We start from the raw sequence: 26,397 nt of genomic DNA on the forward strand, positions 1-26,397 counted from the left end.
TTCTGGCCATGCCTGGCATATTTTCCTCCAGTATTCCATGAAATAAGTTTTCCAGCCCTTGTGTATTTTCTTCTTTTCTCTCTGGGATGCCTATGATTCTTATATTTGGCTTCTTTACATAATCCCACATTTCTTGTATGTTTTTGTCTTATCTCTTGTTTCTGTGTTCCTTTTCTCCATCCAATTTGTTTAGCACATAGGCATTATCCTCAAGCTCTGATATTCTTTCCTCTGTGTGATCCATTCTGTTCTTGAGGCTTTCCACTATGTTTTGTAGTTCCCTAAATACATCTTTCATTTCCAGAATTTCTGTTTGGTTTTTCTGTAGTATTTTAATTTCTTTAGAGAATTTTTCATTCATTTCCTGTATTGTTCTTGTGACTTCTTTATGTTGGATTTCTATTTTCTCTTCAATTCCATTGAGTTTTCTTACAAATCTATATTCAGAATTCTTCCTCTGTCAGTTTAATTGTATCGTGTAAGTTGGTATCTATTGATGGAGAGTGAATATTTTCTTTTGAGGGCGACTTTTCTCTCTGATCTTTCATGTTTCCTCTGTTCTTTTGCTGATTCTTTCTCATCAGGCAACTTTGTTGAGAACTGGGAGTGCTGGGGCTGGTTTATGGCCTTATCTCCAAGTCCCCAAAGGGCATTCTTTGACAGTGCTGGGAAGATGCACTCTGGCTCTCTATTGTCTTAGAGGTGTTTTAGCCTGTTAGGTTATCTCTGACCTGTGGTCTTCACCTCTTGCCAGTGAGATTGGGCCCCTTGCTTAAGCTCCCAGGTGGTGAATCACTCTTGGGTGTGTGACTTCCCTGCCCTCCAATAGTTTGGGATGGAAGGCACTATGTTGAGCTATGAGGTTACCCTTTCTGTTGTTGCTTGTAGTTTGCGTGGAGGTGTCAATTATTAAGGTATTCCAGTGCCTTTGTGTTGGGGTCTAAACCCCCAAGTGGGGTATACAAGTGCCCTGGTCTTTGAGAAATGTCTTATCTGTTCCAAGGGCTATTTGAGCCCTGTTGCCACTTTAGGTGGGGTAAGAAGAGCAACAGGTACCTGCAAGCCTGAGAGCGTATACTTCTGTGGTTGCTTGATCTGCTGCTAGGGGAGAACTGCTAGTATGTTATTCAAGGCTCTTTCGCCACACTTGCGAGGCAGCTCCAGGTGGAGGGTGTCAATTGGTCCAATTGCTAAGGACTCTGGCCAGGATTTTCCTATCCAGACCCCAAGCCCCAAAGCTGGCAGCGGCCTGGGTGCCACAGGCGAGACCTGGTGTTATGTTCTTATCAGATGATCAAACCCAACTTGCTAGACTGAATCAACAGTCTGCCCCTTTTTGCTTAGTTCCAAGGTCCCACAGATTCACTCCAGTTGCACTGAGAAAGCGACTTTTCTCCCTTCTCCTGCCTCCAAGGGCGGAGTCTGCCCTGCCAGACCCGGGGAGGGGCGTTACCTGAGGTCGCCGCCTCTCAGTCCGGGAAGCAGCTTTTGTTATTACTCCGCCCCTCACTGGCAGGTGTGTTCTGTGGCCGTGAAACACAAGCTGCCTGGTTGGGGGAGAAGCTCCGCCTGAGGCCACCAGGTGACTCAGCCCAGAAAGCGGCTTTTCTCATTACTCCGCCCCTTCAAGGTCAGGGTTTGTCCTGCCAGGATGAAAAGGCAAGTGGCTGGCTTGGGGCGGAATGTTCAGAAAGCGGCTTCCCTCCTTACTCCCCTCCTGCAAGGGCGGGGCCTGCTCTGCCGGGCTGGGGCAGGGCCCTAACCGAGACCCCTGCCTGGGCTTGCCCTGCTGGGCGGGGGAGGGGCGGTGCCGGACTGGCAACGCGCCACAGCCTGTCTAGGCTACGGACCCCCAAGCGGCGGCTGCCCGCCCACAGAGAGCCGGCGCTGGAGGCGACTGCTGGGGTGGGGGCGGCGGGTGCTGGTTTGGCAGGCTTGTCTCCACTGCTTCCCTGACCCACCGTGTCACGTCAGTCCAGTAGGGGGGATCTGTACTCTGTCCCACCCTGCGCCAGCCGAATCTTCAGCGGTTTCCAAGGGCACAGCCTCCCTTTTGGCGATCTCCTCCCTTGTTCTGGTCCCGCTGACCGCCAGAGGCAGGTGTCTGTCTCCAAACTCCTCCTGCGGACCCGGGAAGTGTCCGCTCAGAACAGTCCCTCCCCCGCCCAGTGCGGACCTAGCTCAGAGCACTGAGAGTTCAAAATGTTTCCCGATATTGTCTCTTCTCCACACAGCCTGTCATCCCCTGCCACAACTTCGCACTGACTTCAGGCGCTTCCCTGCCTGAGTGGGTGTAGAGGTCGGTGGCGGAAGAGTCGGCCTCCTGTGGGTCAGATCACAGTGCCCTGGCCCGCTGGCAGGCATGGCCGTCCCATGCTCTATTCCTTACTGTGTGTCTCACACTCTCCAGGCTTTGCGATTGATCCTCCCATTCACCTTTTTTTTCCCCAGTGCTGCTTATCCCGCGCTGCTTCTCTGCAGATCCACGATGCTGTTCCTGTGGGAGAGCGATCCACTCACGTGTAGCTGTCCACATTCTTCACCTCCTACTCTGGGAGCAGAGAGCCAGGAGGTCACCACTAATCCGCCATTTTTCGGACACAGACATTTTAACAATGTTGATTCTGCTGACCTGTGAGTATGATATGATTTTTCATTTGTTTACATCCTCTGCGATTTCCTTGGTACAAAACATATCTCAATAAATTTAAAACAATAGAAATTATATCATGTATCTTCTCAGACCACAGTGGAATAAAATTAGAAATCAATTCCAACAGAAACGCTCAACTCCGCACAAAGTCATAACAATTAAACAACCTACTCCTGAATTATTATTGGGTCAAGGAATGAATTAAGATGGAAATCAAAACATTTTTTGAAGTAAATGACAAAGGGGACACAAGATATCAAAATCTTTGGGATATAGCAAATGTATTTCTCAGGGGAAAATCATAGCCTTAAATGTCTACATCCAAAAACCAAAAGATCACAAATCAACAATCTAATTAATCATCTCAAGGAAGTGGAAAACAAAGAGCAAACCAATCCCAAACCCAGAAGATGAAAGAAATAACTAAGGTCAGACTAGAACTAAATGAAATTGATAACAAAGGAATTATACAGAAGATTAATGAAACAAAAAGTTTGTTCCATGTTTCTTACCTTCTTTCTTCTGAGCAGACTCTCCGGATGGTTGGACCTACCTCCTCCACTGCTGCTACCATTGCTGCTATTACAGAATGCATCAAAACACACTAGGCCACCCTGGGCTCCCTAGGAAAGTGGGTGATGTTATATAAATGGAACCTGGTGAAAGAAAAAGCTGTAGCTCCATGCTGCAATCATCTTCAGCATTGATTAATGACTTCTTTACAGATTGGCTGGTCAGGCCCTGTGTGGACAGCTGGCCTTTGCTCATCCCAGTGTGATAAATCCCAGCTCCTCAGTAGCCCCAGCCCCAGCCTGTCACCTGCCAGCTCATTCTAATTTTCATTTAGACCCATCAACAGTGACATAGCCTCTCTCTTGGAAATTCAGGCTTCCTTATATTTTCTCAATGGGTAAATTCTTTGGGACTGAGAATACAGGAAAAATAACACCATTTGATTTATTTAGAATTAGAGTTAGAAAATTCTGGAGAGATTGTTTGGGTCAGTGTTCTTATTTCATAGATGAGGCCCAAACAGGTGGGCTGACTTTCCTGAAGTCACATAGCTGTGGATGGCTGAGCTGGCGCTAGTCAATTGATCTCCTCACTTCAAGGCCAGAACTTTTCCCTGCATTTTAATTGAGAATCGTTTGGTAACACTCTGTAATTTTTTTTTTTAATTTTAGGGGCTGCAAAAACTTTTCTTAAATGCAATCAGGAATATAAGTTTGGAGGTTTTGAAACAGGGATGTGAAAGAGAAATTAGGCCTAGAAGGATCCAAGGATGGAAACATAAAGTTGGCGATCATGACAGCCAAAGAGGGTAGTGGAGATTCTTTTACTGGTCGGACCTGTCTGCTCATTATCCGTGCACGATTGACTAAGTCTGCACTAACGTGCAGAGGTGGGCCACGGGTTAACAGAGTTGCCCCTCTCGCTGCTGCCTTAAAGATACACGAGTAGGGTTTGGATAGTAGGAGGTCATTTGGACATAAACTAACTGTTCCTGCTTCACTTACGGCCTGGTATTCCCTCCTTAAAGCCTTGCTGATCATAAGATAGCAGATATCAATGTTAAAAGAGACCTTAGATATGGCCGTGTCAAGATCAATGTGGAAAATCCTTCCAGATAGACAAATGCTATCCTTCAGATAGACAAATGTTTTAAACTTTGCTTGAACACCAGTGACAGGAAGCACGTTACCTGAACAGACAGCCTGACCTGCAATTGGATAACTTAAGAGGAAGAAAGTACTACCTTTGTTTGTACAGTCATCTGCCTCCTGTAACATTTACCCACTGGTTCCCTCCAGGAAGTATAAGACTACCTTTTTGAACTTGTAAACTGATAAACTCATTTGATTTCCTTTACCCTGTAACCAAGCAAGATCATCTGTCCTTCAAATCATCAGCCCTTTCTCTGAATACCTTCATTAAACAAACATTTATTATACATTTACTGTATGCCCTGACTGTGCAAAAAGCTAAGAATACTGAGCAGATAAGAGACTGTCCTTGTTAGTTCATGATACAGATGTTTAGAAAAACAATTATGGTCCAATGTGAGCAGTGATGAGCATTATAAAATGGAAATTCAGGTAAAGGAATGAACAAATATGCCTAACACAATATCTGGTGAATAGTAGCTGCTCAATAAATATTTGTAGAAAAAATACATTCCTGAGGTTAGCAGTAAAGGGAGGGTGAGAAAGGAAACTCTGGAGATGAGTTGTCATTTGAATTAAGCCTTTGAAAACTAAGTACTTATGACCTATGCCAATTGAGAGGTTCTAAGCTGAACTCAATTTTCCCTTTTTAGTGTACTTGAATCTTGGAAATAATGAAGGCAGACTTGGTGGATTTTCAAGGCAGGAACCACGTCCCCTTCTTCTGGTTTTCTATATTCCCAGTGGAGCTGCTGCCAGAAGTGGGCCCTCTTTGCTCTCCTCGGTTCAGGACTTTGCCATCCCTACCTCCTAGCACACCTACCTCGCTCAGTCCATCCCTATCACCCACCCCGGGTGCACATCTTTGGGAGGAAAAAAAAGCAGCATCTCCCCTCCAGAAGTGTGGCCCAAAGCACCAAGCCCACGTGTAATTATGAATCTTCTGGCCCCTCTTCTCTACACACTCTCTATAACCACAGGTCAAACATAAGATCCTGGGAGAGGATAAGGAGACAAGAAAGACAATATAAAACCAGGCTTCAGGAGCAACAAATGTCCATTTGTTCACACATGCACACAGACACACATAAGCACACACACATTTGTACACAAGAAGGGCAGTGTGGTGCAGTGAAAAAACTGTGTTGAACCCTGCCTCTGCCACTTACTACCTGCGTGACTCAATGTGATCGCTTCATGTTCTTAAGCCTCAGTTTTCCCACTTGTAAAAGGGTAAAGGGAGTTCTCATCCCACAGAGCTGTGGTGAGGATTATCTGTGAGAATGTATGTAAAATGCCCTTTCTCTTCCAGGGTAGGGGAGGCTTGCTTTCATCTCTCAAAATATGTTGCCTAGTGGAGTGGAGTGAATGTCCCCTTCACTGTGGATTCGCCATTATAAGAAGCCCCTTTCCCACTAAGGTGCTATCAGGCCATCTTTCTATCAGAAATTTGCCCAATAGAAAAAAGGCCACCACTTAACGTCTCAGTTTATGACCTCAAAGGACTATTTTGCAAACCACCTCAGACTTCCTCATACATATTGCACCGGCTGTTTTCTGAGAGTTTGCTATTTGAGTTCAAGGCTAAGTCTTGTTTATCCTTATATCACTTTAAGTGTCCTGCATTTGCAAAGTGTTTTCACATAGCAGGTGAAGGTCAATGTGCTGTGGGAGAAGGGGACAGGCTTCCATGGCATGTGCATTTTGAGTTCAAATACAGATTCCATCACTTACCAAATCTGGGAGTCAAATTAACCTCCCAAACTATCGTTCTCTTGTCAGTCAAATGAGAAAAAAATATCCTTCTCGCAAGTGTGTTATGGCGTTAACTACAATACATTAGCAAAGAACTTATAGCAATGCCAGCAGCTCATTTAGACTGTCTTGTGTGTGTGTGTGTCCGTATTTTACTTAGCCCTTTTTTGTTTTGTCCTCTGAGATGAAAGGAGGCCTAGAGAGGTTTTCTTTCTCTTTTTGATCTTCTGTTTGATCTTTAGTCACTCTCTGACCTAGGGGAGGTGGACATAATGAGAAGAGCCACCAACTAGTGTTTTTGAAAAACTTAACTATTTTCTCTGAGGCTATGATTCCTTATCTACAAAACTGTGATACACATGGAAATTTCACCATGTTGCCATGAGAATTAAATGAGATGGTATCTGTGCAGTGCCTTGCTCAGAGCAGGTGCTTAATTAATGGTATCAATAGTTATTAATGTTATCATTAAATGCATCTAACCATATGAACTCACCTCTTTCCTGATACAACTTCAGAATTATTGATTTGCATGAGAAATAATATCCCTATCCTATTAAAAACTGCGTTAGGTTGCCAAAAAGCTACCCCCCGCCCCTGCACACACACAACTAATTTGGGGTTTTTGCTTATTGGCGCAAGATCCAACCAAATACCTTCTATTCTCCTGTGCTGAGTACGTCCTTTTGTGAGCCCCTGCTAATGAATTAAGTTTATGCTTAAGGGCAAAATAAATGAAGAAATTATTTCTAATTCAAGTATCAGAATCTAAAAAGATTTAACAAGTACCCTACTGTTTCCTGAATAAATCCTCTGAAAAATAGAGAAAAAAAAAAGGGGCAATCCCCTTGAATGGGTCTCCTCTAGGGTTTCCACTTAGCTATGGCATTTGGGAATGACACTTTGTCCTTCTGGTTTCATCCTGAAAGCAGTGATATTAATACTAACACTAATGAAATAGCAAATGTCACTACTTCCACCATACCAGCATGTCTAAAATTTATGTAAAATTAGTCACTTTTTAAAATTTATGAATCTTATTGGGAGGGATACAGCTACAGTGATTAAATCAGTTGTTATCATGTATGGCTCGAAATCAAAATTAATCAACCAATCACGTAATAGCCATGACTATTCCTCCCTTTCCTTCTTCCTCCCTCCCTCCCATCTTTGGCTAGGTTCCTTCTTTTCTTCTTTTTTTCCTCCTTCTCTCTCTTTCTGTTGTCTCCTTCTGTCTCTCCCTCCTATCCCCTTCTCTCTTTTTACCTCTCTCCTTCATGCCTTCCATCCTATTTTCCTTCCTCTTTTCCTCCCTTCTGTTTCTTCTCTCTTTTCCTTCCCTCCCTTCCTTCCCTACTGTTGCTTCCATCTTCCTTCCTTCCTTATTTACTTTATTCCTTTAAAATATGTTCTGAGTGTGAACATATTCCAGCTACTGTAAAAATTGTTGGAAATTTTGATATACCACAAACCTCATATTGAAACTTTGCTCAGTGCTTTGCAGAGTACAAAGAATTTTGGCTCCTTCATTTCAAAAGTGAAAGAGATCTCTGTAGGACAGCCCAATTATCTTTATTTTTCATATGAGAAAAGTGAAGCTCAGACAGTTTGACTGACTTGTCTAATAAGAATGTGACAGGGCAATTAAGCCATGCCCTTTATCAAAAGGGTGAAAAGGAGAAGTGGGAAAATTCTGCATTTAAAAACATTCCTGCAGAGAAAAAAGAGATCTCTTTGATTGAAACAGGTACAATACTTTCTTCCTAAGAGTTACCCTCCTCCTTAGTATTTAAAATGGGTTGCTTGATTTCTTAAAAATAATAAATGTGACATGAAGATGATCCCAGAAATAACAGAATTCTCCTAGTGAGAGTGTGTGCACTGTGGGGGTGGCTGGCAGATTTACCAGTGTATTCTTTCCACTTTTGAGGCTGCACAATCTGTCTCCCTAATGCAATGTAATTACCATCTAAAGTGGCACAGTGCATGAAGCATCTTGGCATGGAGGCAGAGTTTATTGTGTTCTGGACATATTTACAATCATATAAGTTAGATGCTATCATGCAACCAGTCTAAATTCTAATTTCTAATCCCCACTTAGAACGTGTTTAAAATATTGTCTTCAGAACAAAGGATATAGGTGCTTTTGAGAACACTTATCACTTATCCGTTGACATGGCAGCAATTCTCTCTTTCCTCATGGATGGTAGAATCCTGATCTTGCTCAGGGACAATCCTATCTCATGGGCTTCAGTGGCCTCAAAGACTAGATCGTCTCTTCAATAGTTTTTATTGACTATGATGCTTCAAACATGGGATTTATAGCTATGATGAAATAAAGTCTCTGCTATCTGAGGAAAAAAAGCCTCTGCCAACCAATGTTTTTACTCAATTATTCACTGAAAATATTACTGAGGGTTTACTATGTGCCAGGCATGTACTAGGACCTAAGGATGAAAGGACGAATAAGACCAATCTCCAAGCTTGAGGAGCTTACTATTGGTAAAACAGAAAAAAGGCAAAGGGCACTTATGGTACAGAGACAGTAGTGTCATAATGTACACACACTCATATATACACACACATATTTATTTTTACACACACACACACACACACACACACAGATGCTCCTTGACTTATGATGGGGTTATGTCCTAACAAACCCATCATAAGTTGAAAATATCATAAGTCAAAAATTCATTTAATCCACCTAAACTACTGAACATTATAGCTTAGCCTAGCCTCCCTTAAATGTGCTCAGAACACTTACATTAGCCTACAATGGAGCAGAATCATCTGGCAACACAGTACACTGTCAAATATTGGTTGTTTAGCCTTGTGATCATGCATCTGACCAGGAGCTATGGCTCGCTGCTGCTGCCCAGCAGCACGAAAGAGCATTGCTGCATATTGTTAGCCCAGGGACTGATAGGAATTCAAACTATGATTCCCATTTAATGTGTATCACTTTTGCACCATCATAAAGTAAAAAAAAAAAAAATTTAAGTTAAACCATCATAAGTTAGAGACTATTAGTAGTTATATGTATATGTATATAAATATGTTAAAAGGGGTACTTAACCTTGCCTCAGAGTTTAAGAAAAGATTCCTGTAGAAGGTAATGTCTAAGCTGAGAAATGAGAGACAATTATTGGGATAGAAAATAGGTATCATCTTTTGTGTCACCTTCTATCAATTAGTAGTTGTCCTAAAAATATGGTATTAAAAAGGAATCTAGTATTTCTAGATATTGTTCTTCCTAATGAGATAGACTAACAAGAACTAGATTTGGCTTATTAACTAAAAAACTAAAAAAAAAAAAAAAAAAGACTAAAAAACAAAACTAAAAAACTAAAAAAAAAGTCTGTTAGGTCCATTTGTTCTAGAGTCCCATTGAAGTCTAGTGTTTCTTTGTTGATCTTCTGCCTTGATGATTTGTCTAGCTCTGTCAGTGGAGCGTTGAAGTCCCCACTATTATGATGTTGCTGCTTAGTTATTTGCTTGGTTCTAATACAGTTTGCTTTATGAATATGGGAGCTTCTGTGTTAGGTGTATTTAGGTTTATTATATTTTCTTTTGGAATTGATTCGTTTATCATTATATAATGACCATCTTTGTCGTTTTTTTTACCATTGCTGATTTAAAGTCTGTTTTATCTGATATAAGCATAACAGTTTGGGTTTCCATTTACATGGAATATCTTTTTCCACCCCTTTACCTTGAGTCTATGAGAATCTTTATTACTACTTTTTGTGCTCTACCACAGCCAAGGTGGGTGGAGGAGTGAGGCTGGGCATGGGTGGATTGGGTGAGCCTGTGTTCAGGCTCCACAAAGGCAGGCACAAGAGCTACCTTGGCAGAGATCCAGTGTCAGCCCCCAGGTGGCTGGGGAAAGCCACCAGAGAAGGGCTTAAGCTACCTCACCAAGCCAAAAAGTCTGCTTGTTGGGGAAGGACAGTCTGAGACTCACAGTCTGGCAGATGGGAGTGGGTTTTGCTCTTCTCCCTTTTCCCTTGCCCCGTGGATCTCCTTCTGACATCTGGCCACAAGCAGCAGCCCAAACTAGCTGAGTACATCAGCAATGGCACTGCAGGCTGGAAGCTTCCCTGCCCAGGATCCTGCCCCAGACTGAAACTGCAGCCTTCCTGTGGGAGGAAGGGTGTTCCATGAGTGCACCATGGCTTGGACCCGCACCGCACTCTCTTTTTAATTCTGCCTGCATGATCTCCTTCTCCTTCCAATATTAGTTCACAATGCTTCCCTCCATGCTCCAGAGCAACACGATCAAGTCCTGGGAGTATGGGATCCAGCCTGTGAGCCTGTATTCTGACCCCTCAAGGTTAGTCCCTGACCATGCCAAGGAGAATTGTGCTGGTCCCAACTTGCCCATGGAGTGCTCAAGCAGGTTTAATGTCCCTCCGCTTCAGGGTATGCCTTGCTCTGCTGGAGCAGCCTGGCGGGCAGCACCGGGGAGGGCTGGCATGCAAGGAGCCAATTCTGAGAATTTTTGATGCATTTTATTTTGTTCCAAGATAGCAATCAATACATGGTAGATTTTTAAATAAAATAAACATATCAAAATACTCCAGTGTTCTTAATATTCAGGATAAGAGAAAGCTCATCACGTTAGTTAAGGCAATGTTGTTTCTGAATAACATGAGTCAGTAAGGTGAGAACTTCATTGTCTGCCAACAGATTGTCAATTTGAAACTTCTCAAACATTCCATTGCAGCTGTGAATCAACATAGGTTTATTGTTTAGGATTTAAAAACTGCACAAACTGCACATTTTCCTTTGAGTCTAAAAAATTATTCATCCTGCACATTACTGTGTGACAGGCACAGTGCTAGGCACTGAAGTCAAAAACATGAGAATAACAAAGTTCCTACCATTTGGGAAAAATGAGACTGTGATTAGTTAATAGTAAATATGTGGGCCTGATCTTCTTTTTAGTTTCCACAAAATTTAATGTGCTCTGTTGAACACCAATTTAATGGAATTAGAAATTCTGTTTGAAGCCTGAAATTTCCATAGAGTTCCCAGTTTATTCACCAAGGGAGTGTTCACTCATGTTGAGAGAAAATGGAATGTGGTCTGAGATTGAATTTTGCATCCTAATGACATTGTCTTAAGTACAAAACCCCTTCTGTGAGGTCAAGATTAGAACAATCAGGGGGAAAGAACAATTTTTCTTACAAGAGAAAGCTCTAGGCCTGTAGGTCTGCTTAATAACAGTGCTTTGATCTTTCTCATTTTGCTAATCTGTAAATCCAATCACACTTGCAGTTGAGCAGACAGATCTCATTCCCTCTTATGAGCGAGGCATCCCTCTGAACTGCTATATGGCCATGCAGAATCTCTCCCTGAGAGAATTCATGTTAAATCTCATGACTCAGACTATTTGCTAGGAGATGCATTTTAGTCTTAAAAGGAGAGAGGAAAAAATATGATCAGCATTGTAAATGTTGGGAACAATTTTGATTGGCCATTAGACCAGTAAATCAGACACCATTTTCTAACAGCATATTTATTCTATATAGTTATGTGTACATATGTGTATTAGAATTTCCACCAGAAAACAAGTGTAACAAATTTAACCCACTATATTAGGGTTATAAAGGCTTTCAGAATTATAGCAGAACAGAAATATAGCATCTAAAATGAAAAATACAAACATATCATTGGATTGGATTTCCAATGAGTCACTAAGAAAATAATATTATTCAATCAATGTTAGCTCTTTAAAAAAACCCAGATTATTATATTAGTTCTTATTAAAAAAGATTCTTGCCTGTAAATAAAAACTGTAAATGTTAGAAAGTTTGAAATATAGAAGTGTCAAAAATGCCCATGTACAATTTTTTAAGTAATCTTGAAATAGAGAAGAAAGGAAATGAAAAGTGAGAACTATGATGGAAATGATTGAAATTATTGTCTGTGTGAATTTTTTAAAGTCAAATAAAACAGCAAACTAGACAAAAATAAATTAAACCTTGATGTGAAAAAAATCAGTCATATTTGCAACATGTGTTGAAGAACTAATCACTTTATTCTATTTAAAAAATGTCACAAATCAATAAGAAAAAGACAAACAAGTTTAAAAGAAATAGCAAAGGAGCAGTGATTAAGAATAGGCAGTTCAGATAGAAAGAAATACAAGTACCTCACAAACAAATGAAAACATTCCATTTTAGCTATGGTAAAAGAAATACAAATTAAAATATTAAGATTCTGTGTTTCATGTATCAAATCAGAAAAATTTTAAAGTTGATAATACATAGTGTTGGGAAGAGTGTGAAGAAATGAGCACAGTTTGTGGGAGTGTAAATTGGGAAATTCTTTGGAAGAAAACCCAATGATATTGACCAAAATGTTAAAATATACATAATTATTTAATCTAGCAATCTTTGTTTTAGAAATTTATGTAGTCATGTTTACATATACACAAAAATATACTCAAAAATCTATCAATATAATTCAGCTTATCAAGAGAATAAAATTAAAAAATTATATAACCATTTCAAAAGAAGTTTATAAAGGGCAGAATTCCATATTCATTTATGAAAAAAATTCTCAGCACGCTAGGAATAGAGGTAAACTTATAAACTGATAAAAGGCATCTACCAAAAAACCCACAGCAAATATCATGCTTAGTGGCAAAAAACTGGATGTTCCCTAGACTGGGAACAAAACAAGGATGTTTACTCTCACTGTGCTCATTCAACATCGTATTAGAGATTGTAGCTAATAGTAATTAGGCAAGAAAAAGAAATAAAGGCACAACGATTACAAAGGATGAGTAAAACAATTTTTATTCACAGACTACGTAACTGTGTATGTAAAATATTCTAAGGAATCTCCAAAAAAATCCCTATCAGAATTAATGTGTATTTAGAAAGGTCATTAGGCATAAGAGTAATAAATATATAAATTATATTTAAAATATATATCCATGTAAATCTAAGTATAAATATCTATATATTGTCACTGAAGTATTATAAAACAAAATTTTTAAAATATTATTTTTGATAGCATCACAACATGTAAAATAGTTAAAGACAAACCTAGGAAAATACAGACAACACCATTACCCTGAAAACAGTAAGATATTGCTGAGGAGAATTAAAGAGAACCTAAATAAATGGAAAAATATGCTGCATTTACAGATTAGAACATTTAGTACAGCTATTGTTAATAAGTTACTTCTATCCAAACTCATGTTTAGATTGAAAACAATCCTAATGAAAATCCCAACAAACATTTTTAATAGAAATTAACAAGTTCTTTTGGTAAAATTTACGTGACAACACAAACAACCTAGAAAGACCAAAACAATATTAGAAAAAAAAAGAACAAAATTGGAGGACTTATACTACCTGGTTTCACATCTTTCTATAATCCTACAATAGTCAAGAGAGTATAGTAGTATAAAATTAGATAAAATTAATGGATCAAAAATAAGAGTCTGCAAATATACCCCACATATACAGTTAATCTATTTTCTCTGGAATGCTGCCTATGTCTTTTTAGGAAGAGTGTGTATATATACAAAAGAGCCTAGTTAAAATACCAGCATTGTGGTTTTCATTCTACCACTTGCTGGCCATGTAAACTCTCTTCTGAACCTTAATTTCTTTCTTTTTAAGATGGAGATATTACTACTCATTCTTTTCTGCTCCCAAACTTAAGGTAATATCAAACAGAGTAATTAAATTATTCATACATCTTCTCCCACGGTCCAATCTCTGCACTTCCCTTCGTTAGTGCCTTTGCTGTGCCCTCTCCTTCTTTAGTATAAATTTTCTTAGCATGCCTTGAGGTAAAAAAGGAAAAAAAATTCAGCCGAACACAATAATATTAATATATTCAATGTAGCAAGTGATTCTAGATACTACATAGACCACTGCAAATTCTATAGCATTAAAACAGTTTGGATTGACCATGAGTTGAAAGGCTTTCCTGACTGATTATGATTATTAATGATTCCAAAGTCCTTTTTGTGATAGAATGATGCTTTTAAGGTTCATAGTCTAAGTACATACAGTGCCAGTGATTATGTTATCCTGGAATGATTTACTGTGTAAGTTGACAGTGTGGGGTTTGTTCCTGTCTTAGAATCTCTGACCTTATATGCCCTGTTTATTAGCTTCATTGCAAGGCAGCCTCGCTGTTGATCTGTTGGGGTAGAATGGAAGGAATGCTTTAGCAGCCTTAGGAAATATGCTTCCATGTGCTTTCCAGCTGATGTTTACAGGCTGTTGGTGATGAAACTTGAGAGAGGTTAGTGAAGGGATAAAATTCTTTAGAGAAAAGATTATATCTTCATTGTTGGATGCTGAGCTCCAAATTTTCCAAAACAATTCTGGAAAAGAAAATGAGAGCCCACGAATTTATGTGGAATCAGCGAATAAAATAGGCTTTGCATGTTAATTCAGTAAGCATTTATTGAGACCATATTATGTGCCAGCCCTGTGTAAGAATAAGAAGAACACAGCTATGTAAGATAAAAGTCTTGCTCTGGACTGAGTCTGCAGTGATTTTCAGCCCTCGGTGCACATTAATCACTTGTGTAACAGAGGGAACGGCCTGAAAAAAAAATGGCAAAAATATTTTCTGTCTTTTTAAAACATCCTCCACTCCTTTTTGAGAACTAAAACCTGCATCCCTACCTCAGGCCAGTGGTTGGGAAGGGCAGGGTCAGTCTTTTGTTATTTGTGCCAAAGGAGATGGCTCAGCCAGACCTGGTAAAGGGAGGTCCCGGGTGGAGGTCAGAGAATTGCTTTCAGCAGAGGTGGGAAGATCCAAATCATCAACTATAGCTGAATGGTAATTGCCTGAAGCTGAGAACCCATCTTTTAAAAGCTCTGTATTTCTGCTTATTTTTAGGACAATGGCATTTCAGACAGGAGTGTCTCCATCCTCCTTTGCCGGCAAAGTAATAAAATTTCTCTTTCCTTCTCCTCAAAACCCTTGTTCTAGTTCTGATGCAGCCTTGAGGACAAGTGGCCGAGCTTTTGGTAACACTGGGAAGTGTTTAATAAATGTTTATGAAGAGGACACACTCCAGGCCAATTAAATCCTCATTTCTGGGAGTGAGGCTTAAGTATCTGTAATTTTCAAAGGACCTCTGTTGATTCTAAGTGCAGCCAGAGGAAGCAGAACTAGGCTCCTCCCCCAAAAGCTATGATTTAGTTGATGTTGGATGTAGGGAAAAATTATGCATAAAGTTTGAGAGTCCAGAATAGTTAGTTAAACATGAAAATGAGTGTTCCAGAGAGAACAGCTTAAAGGCTTTGGATTGGAATCAACAGGGAAAGAAAATAGGTGCAAAACATGCATGAGAGAAAATAATAAAGGGGAAAAAGCAGGGTTTTTTTCCTTTTTTTTTAAATTTTTATTTTCTTTTTTGTTTTTTAGACAATTTCTAAGCCTGTGAAGATGAATATTAAAAAAGAGAACAATACCATTTTCAGGCATTTGCTTAAATGTAAACTTGTTGCTGCTGTTTTCTGAGTAAGCTTATAGGTTTTATACGTATGTTCTCACCAAAATAATAAATGTGTCAGGTTTTAGTCTGAAACTGTCAGTTCTTGGTGAGCTCATGGCCAAAGAATAACTAGACACACCAAAGTTAGGCAAGCACGAAAATGAGGTTTATTGAGAGAAAGATAGGATTATAGGGCAAGAGCAAGATATAGGTTTACAGAGCATGGTACATACACCACAGGTGATAACCGGACCCATTGTAGCAGCAAAGTGAGAGCCAAAGGAAGGGCGCAAAAAGAGAGAAGGAGGTTAGGGTCTGAGGGGTCTTGGGAAGCCTATGGAGTTTCAGCTCATCTCTGTCAATTTCTGCACCATGGGAGGGTTAGCCGAGGAGGGTTACTGCCATAGGCTTCAGGACCTTGGCACATGCAGTCTTCTTTCTTTACCTAGCTATAGTTCAGTCCCACTTCTTAGCTCCTTTTTAACATGTAACTTAAACTTAGTTTTTCTTTCAGATGTAACTGGTCCCAGCAATAAATTTCAATGACTCCTATTTTTTTTTTTAATAATCATTCCCTTAACTACTTGACTTTTTGTTTCCCAGAAATGGTGGATTTTCTGCAAAACAAAGGAGCTAAGATTCTGAAGGCCTCTAGGCAGATTTACTGATGCCAATATTCACCATCTCCCACAACCTGTGTTCAATGCATGTAGCCCCTTGTTGCTTATACCATGACCTGCCCCAAGGCATGTGACTTCTCCTTTAAAAGTCCATGATCTCATTATTCAGAGAACTGGAGGAAGCTTCTCCCCTTCTCCTGATGTCTGTTGTATTAAAAAATTCCTTTCTTCCTTGGCAATCCTCATTGTCTCAATAATTGGATGTTTGTGGGATGAGTAACTGAACCTAGACCGAGATCTGCTGTGGTTTCAACAATATCAGTTCAATTTTCCTGTCTTCAGGTAGGCAATCCCTGATCTGCCTGACCAGAGAAATTATTCTATCATGCCGTGCCAATCTATACCCCTTCATATCTCTATCATTATTGTAATTCAATTGTTATTTTTAGGATAGTTGTTTTTTTTTTATTGTTACATGTCCTTCGGCATAGGTTGTAAGCTTCACGGTGCAGGGAGCTCTTCTGTTTTGCTCACCATAGTATCTCCAATCTGTAGCTCAATGTCTGATTCAGAGGAGGAACCCAATAAATATTTGTTGAATGAATGAATGGTGGGGTGACTATGGGGAGGTAGGGAAGGAGTAGAAAGAGAAAGACAAGCTGACTGCCTGTAGGAGAGGTAGAGCTACTGAGATTTTGCCAAGGATAGAGTTTTGCTTTGGCACTGTTTTCAGATAATCACTGTTTACAAGCAGGAAGCCTGAGCAAACCATGTGTTAATTTCATGACTTAGGGCAGTTGTATCCTACTTACACTTTTCTCACCTTAAGAGGTTGGGATGGAGAGATTATGCTCTGGTGTCCCAAGAAAGATGCCATTACTGAACTCGTGGGAAAATCTAAGTTCCCTGGATAATTTAATCATAATTTACCTTTAAGACATTGGGGTAGAGAGAAATAATGATGCCCCTTCCCTGAAGCTCCTTGTCCAGAAACTTTCCTTCCAATTCATGGAACCCACATAACAATTAAGATATAAGGAGTTTTTCTGGATATACTAATAATAGCAAAAAACCATGCATAGCACTGTATAATTTATATAAAAGTTTACAGCTTCTCTCTCCTTTGATTATTCCAAACCCATGAAATAGCCGTGATTAAGAAATGGAAACAGCTTAGAGAAGTTAAGTGTTTGCCAAAATCACTTAGCTAGTATAGTATATGGCATTTTCCAGACTTGTCCCAGACAGCGTCCAGCGCCTCCCAGCCCACTTCATGCCTTTGATCCGTATTTGAAAGGCATTCCTTTTCGGTTCATTAGAAACAGAGCACTAGAAGCTCATGTCATCTTATAGTCAGAAAGAATCTTGGGCGCTGCACCTCTCATCTTTGCACCCAGTGCTGTAATCATAATCCCCTTTACTGCATTCATAAGTAGACATCCAGCTTTGCTTTAATATGCACAGCAATGGGCATTTTGTTATTTCCTCAGGCAGCCTATTCTGCTATCAGAGGGCCTAATTATTATCTGTCTCCACATGGAAGTCTAGTATTAGCAAATGCGCCCTGGTAACCTAAGTCCTGCCTAAGTATTCGTGACAGTGATGCCACTCCTGAGAGTATTTGCATTTAAAAAATCCTGCAGAAGCTCTAGAAGTGTGATAGCAGGCATCAATAGAGATTACGTTCAGATCATACTGCCGTCTGTGGAGCCTCTTGGTCCTTACTACGTGAGGAACTCCTAGTGAGTTTTGTGGCCATATCCTTGACGTCTTTTCCACTGTGCTGTCTTAGTTACACTCTCACTGTTTTGATTACAGTAAGAGGAATTATGATGAAGTCCCCTTCAAAAATCTGAAAGCATAGTTGTGAATTAGAGAAACTGACATCCTCTCATTCCACCTCACTAAAAAAAAAAAAAAAAAAAAAAGGCAGCAAGGCAAGATTCTGACAATGTCCATTTTTAAAACCTTGGAATTAATACAACACATTTTTTTCATTGATTTAGTCCTTCAACTAATATTTATGAAGCACCTAATATGTGCCAAGTATTAAATGCAGTGCTGAAAATATAATGATGAAGAAAACCAGACATTCCCCTGACGTTGTGGAATCCACAGTCTAGAAGGAGAGCAGACATTAATTTTAAAAAGCAAAAGCAAATGTGAAATTGAACCTGATATTTGTACCGAGAGTGATTTTGTATATTGAGATTGTTGGTCTGGAATCTGCGGGTGAATAGAAGCACATGAGGGAACCAGTAGAGGGCAGGGCCTGAGGGAAAGGTTTTCTTTATAAATGGAGCAGGATTTGCAAATGCTCTGTGGTTGATGGGGCATGTTACGTTCGAAGAATGATAGAAGGGTGGTGCATTTGAAGAACAGAGACTGAGTGAGATCATACTGCCTGATGAAGACTTTCCCTGGTTAAAATCAGATGCTCGTATCATCTTCTTCCAATTTTTACAGTTTCTACAATGTGCTAAATTGGTGCTTTTGAAGGTTATTAGTTTATCCAGTTGAAGAATTGGAATATTTTTCTTTTTATTTCTGGGAAATATAACATAGATCCATTAAAAATTTAAAGATGATGCAATCCTGAGATGGAAAATAGATATTGTTAATGGGAAAAAAACCCAAACTCTGTAAAATAATTTAAAGAGGTTTATTCTGAGTCGAATGTGTATGACTGGCCAGAAGTATATGGCCTCAAGATGTCCTGAGAAAATGTGCCCATGGTAGCAGTTTAGTTTTATACATTCATGGAGATAGGAATTATATCTAAGACCCTAAGTCAGTATATGGAGGATGTATATTGGTTTGTCCCCAAAAGGCAGGACATCTCAAAGTGGAGGCGTACAGTTTATAGGTGGGATTAAAGATTCTTTGATTTGTAATTGGTTAAAGAATGAAGCTTTGTCTAAATGTTTGGAATGTTTTAACTTAAATAAGGATTCTGTTAATTGGAGACAAGCTACCAGACATTTACCAAAACTAAAGTGATCTTTTAAGTAAATTGATGGCCTTGAGGTGTGGTTTAAGCTTTGTCTATGTGTGGCCTCAGGCCTATTAATGATATAGCGTCTTATTGTTACAAAGAATATCTCCAAAAAGCAAGGGGGGCATAATGAGGACTGTCTGTCCTCCCTTCTTGTGGTCAGCAACTCAGCTTTGGGGGTTTTCTGGGGTCCCATTGTCCAAGTGGGGTTCATTCATTAGGCTGGGGGGCTTATGATTTTATTTTAGTTCACAACATTATTTCTAATGCCAGTCTGTATAGATTCATGGTGGCTGCCTGTAATCATATCATGACAGGGATTTTGAATCATATCTTTGATTAATTCCATTGTCTCCTCCTGTGGTCAGCTCTAACTCAATTCTAGTGTTCTGACCACTCTGCTTGCCTGTCTTTGTCTTGGAAACTAAGAAAAGCTATTTTCTTCTGGAGCTGAAAAGTACATTGAGCATTAAAAATGGAAGAGGAGACTATTGATTTCATTTACCCTTGCATAGTGGTTTTGCCTTTGGATGAATTCTAGAGCTATTCCTTCTTTCTCAGCTCTTAAAAACAATTTTATATAGCGTGGTGTTTTGCAAATCCATGCAAGATTTAGGCAAATACGTATCTTTGCTCTAGGAATTTGGGGGAAGATCCTTCCATTTATCAATATTTCTGCTGCTTTTAAGTTTCATTAAAAGAGGACAATAATAAACCTATAAAGGATATAAAAATACTTTTCTTAACATTATTCAATATTAACTCTATTGCTTACTGCCCAAGAAGATAAAATATTTAGAACATGAAAAATGCCAGTGTTTGCAAAACCTACAATAATAAAATATTAACAATATCCTCAGATGAGATATTAATAAAAGTATCAGCAGATAGGGCTTTGGGGCCAGGTCTATAGGCATATTGGCTACTTTGTGATTTTAGACGTATGGGAGAGGGTATACCACGAAGGGTGCAGATTTTTATTAATGGTTCACATTGCTTTTGGGGAAAATTTGAAGAATTATTTTAAATGCATATTTACATTTTTCATTCTATTTACTTTAAAAGAAACTATTGTACCAATTGATGAGAAAAATATAGACTTCCTTAGTTGTTTACACTTAAAAGGCAAAAGATTAATAAGATTGCCTTCAAGTAAAAGATATATATGGAGTCTTCGTACAAGCAACTGAACTGTTAATGAATCACTCCAGTGCCTGAAGCAGTTAGAATAGGATAAAACTAACCTGAACACAGAGTGGAGGAAGATCTTAGCTCTTCTGAGTGCCAAATATATGCTGGGCTCCTTTCTCCATACTTCACAGATATTAGGCTCTTTAAATTCACAAATAAAGTGAACATAGGTAAGATTAGCCTGTACACAGGAGGAAATTGAGCGTTGGTAGGATAACTTGCACAACATGCACATTTGGGGTTTGGACCCATGTCTGTCTGACTTAGAGATGCCGGCTTGTTTTCCTCTGCCTGGAAATATTGGTCTAAAGGAAAACCAGTTCTCTATTTTTTCTGCTCCCTAGCTTAACACTCACCGGAGACAGTTGCTTTGGAGACTTTTCAGCAGCCATGTTTTGAGATTAATGGAAAGTTGGAGTTTCTAACTCTCTGCTGTCATAACTCTCAGCAGAGAACAATGTATTTGATGTAATGTGTCTGCACCCAATTTGAAACAGTTTCTTTCTCCTAGATATATTGACCTAGATTCCAGCAAACACTGTCTCTCCCAATTTTAAATCAGATGTTTCATATGCCCATAATGTACCTTTTGGCACAGACATCTTGTGATCTAGAATGTGAGGGATTCTTACCATAGAGGGCTGGAGAGAGGTTTAATGGCCCCTTGTCATGGGGTCTGTGTAAATGTATGGGTGGAAATGGAAGGTCAGGGAGGTTGGGACTCTGCTGTGGTCATGGGGCTGGTGAATGGTTAAAGCAGGGTTTTAATTCAGCTTTGTCTGACTTTTATCTCTCATTCCCGTTACCAGTTACTAATGAGTAGGATTCAGTTTTATACTTTCTTGTACCTTCCCCAGTACGTGGTACAGTTTTGGTTACATGGTTCCTATCCAACTAAATAATATTTTTTTAAAGACATCTGAGTTATTAACTGACTCAAAATAATAAGTAGGCTTAAATCAATTTGAAGGAATACGGGAAGAAAATAAAACATACAAAGGCACAAGGATATGTGAAGGAATAGTATGTTCGGGAAATGTTCCTTTTGAAGACTTGGTTTGTACTCTTATTTATAGTATTCATCACAATCTGCTCTACATTTTTAGTAATAATTTTATCTTCTCAACTAAATTGTGTCAATGAGACACGGTCTGTGTCTCATTTCTGTGTGGCCCAGTGGCCAGCGCAAAGTAGGACCTAAAACTGTAATTACTGCGTGGAATGGAATTATAAACACATGCCAAAGCCAGGGCAGTGGAGACTCTCCTCCCCTTAAAGCAGGCAGTACAGTGGAAGGAGTATGAGCTTTGGTGCAAAGAGACTCTCCATTGTCTAGCTGTGTGACTCAGTTACTCATCTGTAAAATGGGCTAATAATCCTAGTTGGGAAGATAAAAGAACTAAATAAATACATTTGGTTAAGTTCCCTATCTCATACTTGAAATGAAACAAATTTCAGGCATCCTGCCATTCTTTCTTTTCTTGCTCTCTAAAGCAAAAATTTAGGGATCCTATCAGTGATCCACATTGCTCTCCCTTGGCTCCCCATGCACGGATCACAATCCTGTATTCCTACAACTCTTGTTCATCTCTCAATTTACATAGTGTATCTGACACCAAGAAAAGAGCTATTTTAAACTGTTTATCCTCCCCCCCAATCATCTGTGTTCTGTTTGACTCACATGTGATATGGACAAGAATATTTAATGGCATTCAACTTAGCAACCACCCTCATAAGCCAGACAAGCTGCTTTCTTTCCAGAGCCCCTTCTACAGCAATTCACCCCAATTTCACAACTGGGATACTTTTATTCTTCTTTTTAAACAAATTCAGGATGATCTCCAAATAAGCATTTCTGTTGAACTCCATCGAACCCACCAAATGTAGCCAGAGGGTGTTGGGAGAAAACAGCACTGTTACTTTTATAGAAATTGAAATGACTTTTTACACTGATAACTGGTGGCTGTTCCAGGAGGCTCATTTGTAATCAGAGATACTTAATCCCTTCTTCTTCCACCCCCGACAAAAATTCAATATATTTGTAGTTCTAGTTACCCCACAATACTAAATATTTTACCTATATTATCTCCTCATCTCATACACATGTTATTATAAGTAAATATATGTATATATTTCATACATATGTATATATATGTATATGTACATATGTATATGTATATATTTCATATATAACGCATGCTTCCCACACAATAGTAGACAAACTTGATGGTATTTTAATACTATTGCCCCAAATTTAGGAATGAATATAATCACTATCAGCTAAGACCATAAGGTGCCAAATATGTTTCTTTAACAAACGCAGCAGAATTTATATGTTCAGATGATTTGGGGACATCTATCTCAAAGTGATCCCCTTAAGAGGAAGCACATTTAATGTAATAATTTTGCCACTGGTCCATAGTATGCTGGAACTGCTTCTAGGGAGTCTGTGGTATGTCAGCCAATATATTATTAACATAATTTTCATTGTCAATCATCATCATCCTTACAATGGCTCCTATAGTAAATATATATTATTTTTGTCTGTTTAACAAAAGTCTATTACTCTGAGAATAGCATGTCCTTAGTCTGCAGAACTATTTCTTCCTCCCTCATGCCCCATCCTTCCACTACTAATTGGCCCTCTTATTTAGTAGTGAGGCTGTCCCATTATCAAAACTCTGCCTCCTAAAGAAAATAATTCCATTTTCTATAATATCACTATAATATAAAATCCCATTTACTATAATATCAAAAAGGATAAAATATTTATGAATAAACCTAACCAAGAAGATGAAAGATTTGTATACTGAAAACTAAAAAACATTACTAAAAAAAAAAAAATCAAAGAAGATACAAATACATGGAAAAACATCCCATCATCCCATGCTTGTAGATTAGAAGATTCAATATCCTTAAAATGTCTATACCACTCAAAATGATCTATAGGTATAATGCAATTCATATCAAAGTCCCAGTGGAATTTTTATTCACAAATAGAAATAAAATCCTAAGATTTATATAGAATCTCACGGAACACTCAAATAGCTAAAACAACCTTGAAAAAGAAGAATAAAGTTGGAGGCCTCATACCTCTTGATTTGAAAATACACCACAAAGCAATAGTAACCAAGACAGTGTGGTACTGGCATATAGACAGATATATAAACCAATGGAACAGAATAGATAGCAAATCCAGAAATAAACCCTTGCATATATAGCCAAACAATTTTTGGCTATATTGGGTGCCAAGACTACATAATGTGGAAAGAACAGTCTCTGCAACAAATGGTGCTTGGAAAATTAATTATACACATGCAAAATAATAAAGTTGGACCCTTATTTACATGAAAATTAACTTATAATTAATTAAAAACTAAGTGTAATACCTAACACTATAAAATCCTACAGGAAAATACAGGTGAAAAGCTTTAAAATTTTGAATTTGACAGTGATTTCTTGGATATAACACCAAAAGCACAGGCAACAGAAGCAAAAATAAGCAAATGGCACTATGCCAAACTTAAAAACTTCTGCAAATGAAAAGAAACAATTAACTGAGTGAACAGGCAACCTATGAAATAAAAGGAAGTATTTGCAAATCATATATTTGATAAAGGATTTAATAAAGAGATTTAATGCATGCTTCAGCAGCACATATACTAAAATTGGAATTATACAAAGAAGATTAGTGTGGCCCATGTGCAATGATGACATGCGAATTTGTGAAGCATCTCTATATTTACTTGCCAGCCTCCTGCCCAAGCTTCCAGCAGTGGTCTGGGAATGAACACACCACTCTAAATGAATATACTCCAGCACCGGCTGAGACTGGAACAACCGTAGGGGAAAAGGATCATGCAGGAGAACAGCTGCATTATAGGCTCTCAGTTCATCTGCCTCTCTCTTGCTGGATCAGTCCTCCAGAGTGTGATATAAAAGTGCTATATAGGGACCTCTCCTACTTCTCACTAAGTAGGAGAGTTTCCAGAAAATAAAAACAGATGCACTGCAAATCTATTGGCCTTGAGCTGAAAGAATAGGTTTCAGAGGAGAAGAAACCAGCAAAAGAGTTTTGGCAACATAAAAAAAAAAAACCTAGTTTGACAGCACCAAAGGATCACAATAGATCCACAGCAATGGACCCCAATAAAAAGGTAATTGTCAAAATGAAAGAAATGGAATTCAGAATATGAATGGCAAATAAGAGGAATGGGATTGAAGAGAAAGTTGAAAACCAACACAAAGAAGCCAGAAAAGGCCAGCGCGGTGGCTCACGCCTGTAATCCTAGCACTCTGGGAGGCCGAGGTGGGTGGATTGCTCGAGGTCAGGAGTTCGAGACCAGCCTGAGCCACAGCGAGACCCCGTCTCTACTAAAAAGAAATTATATGGCCAGCTAAAAATCTATATAGAAAAAATTAGCCGGTGGCACATGCCTGTAGTCCCAGCTACTTAGGAGACTGAGGCAGTAGGATCGCTTAAGCCGAGGAGTCTGAGGTTGCTGTGAGCTAGGCTGACGCCACGGCACTCATTCTAACCTGGGCAACAAAGCAAGACTCTGTCTCAAAAAAAAAAAAAAAAAAAAAGAAGCCAGAAAAAACATATTTCAGAACATGAATGAAAAATAAAATATGAAAAACTCACTAAAGAGATAGACAATATAAGAATGGATATAACACAAGTTAAATAAATGAAATAGTCATTTAAAGAATTTAAAAATACAGCAGAAACCTTCAACAGGCTAGACCAAGTAGAAGAAAGAATTTCAGACCTTGAAGACAAGGTTTTTGAACTAACCTAGCCAGTCAAAGATGCAGAAAAAATAAAAAGAATGAACAATCATTCAGAGGGAGAAATACAGGACTATGTGAAACAAGCCAATAAATGAATTATAGCTATCCCAGATGGAGAAGAAGAAAAAGTAAAAAGCATGGAAAACCTATCCAAGGGAATTATTGGGGAGAATTTCCCTGATATCACCAGAGATTCAGATATCTGGATACAAGATGGTCATCAAACACTGAGGAGATTCACAGCAAATAGGACACCTGCAGGATGGACTAGTCACCAACCTGGCCAAAGTCAAAACAAAGAAGACAATTTTACAAGCTACAAGAGAAAAGCAATGACTAACCTACAAAGGAAAACACATCAGGCTAACAGCAGACTTCTCAATGGAGACCTTAAAAGCCAGACAGGATTGGGGCCCAATTTTTATTCTTCTTAAATAGAACAACTGGCAGCTAAGAATTTTGTATCCTGCAAAACTGAGTTTCATAAATGATGGAGAAATAAAGACTTTTCCAGACAGGCAAACACTAAGGGAATTTGTCACTACTAGATCTGCCCTGCAGAAAATGCTCAAAAGTGCATTATACATGGAACAGTACAAAAGATACCCATCATTGTGAAAAAACAGAAAAGTTTAAGTACACAGCTCTTATAAAACAATAGTACAAGAGGGAAAAGGAACAGTACAAAAGATACCCATCATTGTGAAAAAACAGAAAAGTTTAAGTACACAGCTCTTATAAAACAATAGTACAAGAGGGAAAACAAAACAATAAGGTATCATCCAACATGATTAACAAACAACATCCCACATATCAATACTAATACTCAATGTGAACAATCTGAATACCCTAATTAAAAGACATAGACTGGCTGAATGGATAAAAAAGCACAAACCAAATATTTTCTGTCTCCAAGAAACACATCTAAACCCCAAGGATTCAACAGAGTCAAGGTGAAGAGATGGAAAAAAAATTTCTGTGCAAATGGAAACCAAACATGAGCAGGTATAGCCATTCTACCATCAGATAAAATAGACTTTAAGCAACAATGGTAAAAAAAAAGACAAAGATGGTCATTATATAATGGCAAAGGGAGCAATTCAACAAGAAGACATAACAATCTTAAATATATATGCATCTAACATAGGAGCTCCCAGATTCATAAAGCAAACTCTACTAGATCTAAGAAAAGAAGTAAACAGTAGCATCATAATTGCCAGCAATTATGTCAACACCCC

The 26,397-nt window shown here is 38.8% G+C and overlaps 1 non-coding gene across 1 annotated transcript; it reads left to right on the forward strand.

Moving 5' to 3' along the window:
- The first annotated feature begins 24,007 nt into the window (after nt 1-24,007).
- Nucleotides 24,008-24,110, forward strand: LOC123643081. The gene has a single exon (XR_006736653.1). It is a non-coding gene; the product is annotated as a U6 spliceosomal RNA (small nuclear RNA).
- The last annotated feature ends 2,287 nt before the right edge of the window (nt 24,111-26,397 follow it).

The sequence above is a fragment of the Lemur catta genome, chromosome 7, assembly GCF_020740605.2.
Source record: "Lemur catta isolate mLemCat1 chromosome 7, mLemCat1.pri, whole genome shotgun sequence".
In the NCBI taxonomy this organism is placed as follows: domain Eukaryota; kingdom Metazoa; phylum Chordata; class Mammalia; order Primates; family Lemuridae; genus Lemur; species Lemur catta.